The 1,575-nt window shown below is 36.8% G+C and overlaps 1 pseudogene; it reads right to left on the bottom strand.

Moving 5' to 3' along the window:
- Window positions 1–649: 649 nt before the first annotated feature.
- LOC123246027 lies at window positions 650–1,293 on the bottom strand (annotated as a pseudogene).
- Window positions 1,294–1,575: the final 282 nt, after the last annotated feature.

Here is a 1,575-nt window from a genome sequence, read left to right on the forward strand (position 1 = left end):
GACTGAGGCAAAGTGAAATAAGCAGAACCAAGAAAACATTTTGCACAGTATCAGCAACATTGTGGGAATGATCAACTATGATAGACTTCACTACTAACAGCAATATGATGATCCAAAGCAATTTGGAGAAACTTATTGCAAGGAATGCCTTTCACCTCCAGAGAAAGAACTGTTGGAGTTATAATGCAGATCAAAGCATGTGGTTTTTCACTTAAGTTTATTTGAGTTTATGTTTTATATGATTATTCTCTTATAAAGATGAACAATATGGAAATACATTTTTCCTGATAATACATGTATATCCCAGATCAAATTGCTTACCAGCTCTGGGAGGGGAGATGAAAGAGAGGGAGACATTTTAGATTACATAACTTTGGAAATTTTATGTGAAAATTTGTTTTTACATGTAATAGGTAAAAGTGAAATATCAGTATGGAAAAGAAAAAATAGATATTTAATTCCACAATAAAAAAAGAATAATTTGATATAATGGAAAGAACATAGAGCTTAGAATCAGAAGATCTAGATTTCAATTTTATTTGTGTGACCTTGGGCAAGTTAATTTGTCTCTAGCTCTCTGAGTCTGTAAGATGGGGGATTATGAGAGCAAATTTTAAATCTCTTTTTTTTAGCCAAAAGACTGTAAATTTTAATTGTATGTACACTTAGTCTCCTTCTCCTTAGACTCTTTCTTAGCCTGTAGATGCTCTTTTTGATGTTTTGTGCTTCTTTAGTCTTGGATCTGCAAGCCTTAGCCCAGTCAGCCAAGAGCTTCTTCCAGAATTGTAAGCCTTAATTTTGTGAATATGCTTCATGAGGATGTTTATTCTTTAATGCTTTTCCCTTCACCTTCAAATACAAAATATAAAACACATATCAATCAATCCTTTTGAAATTTTGCTATCTTCTGAGTCAAGAGCACAGATTTCTTATTCTCCTTACCCAAGCCACTTTCTCAAGCCTATGAGAGTTAGTAGTGTCCTTTCTCTTACTGATACCAATGTGCCTCCATAGAGCCAGAGTATTTTTCTAGCATCAGGCTTGAGAGTGGACAGTAACATGCTTCTGGATGATCAATCCATCTTTCATCAGCTTCCAGATCTGCTGACAAGAATTAGCATTGGCAATTTCACTGGTCATTTTAGGGTCAAGCCATTCCCTTTTTCCACATTAAAGGAAACTAGAGGCCAGCCTCTTCTGAATACTGTTATAAGCAATTACTGGGACAAAATGGAAATCATCTGGATTGACAGAATCTTCAGTTGAAGACCTTGGAATGCACCCAGGTGGCATGAGCCAAGGTCAAAAGGCAATTGGAACCAACCCTATAAATACCATCATGCACAATACAACTCAGCTCATTCTGGAGCATTCTTGGGTAGAGGGAAGTTCAAAAGGGTGGGTAGGCATCTGTACCTGCTATCTAGCTACCTTGCCTGAGAGACCTTGCCTGAGAGATAGGGAACTATCATACTTGCTGTCAATAGAGCTGAGAGAGAACAATATTATAACCATCTAAGAAGAACATCAATAGCCTTCCCTATCCTTTGTTTTGGCTCTGGTCAGGTCAAGTCA

Source organism: Gracilinanus agilis, chromosome 4, assembly GCF_016433145.1.
Source record: "Gracilinanus agilis isolate LMUSP501 chromosome 4, AgileGrace, whole genome shotgun sequence".
NCBI classification, from domain to species: domain Eukaryota; kingdom Metazoa; phylum Chordata; class Mammalia; order Didelphimorphia; family Didelphidae; genus Gracilinanus; species Gracilinanus agilis.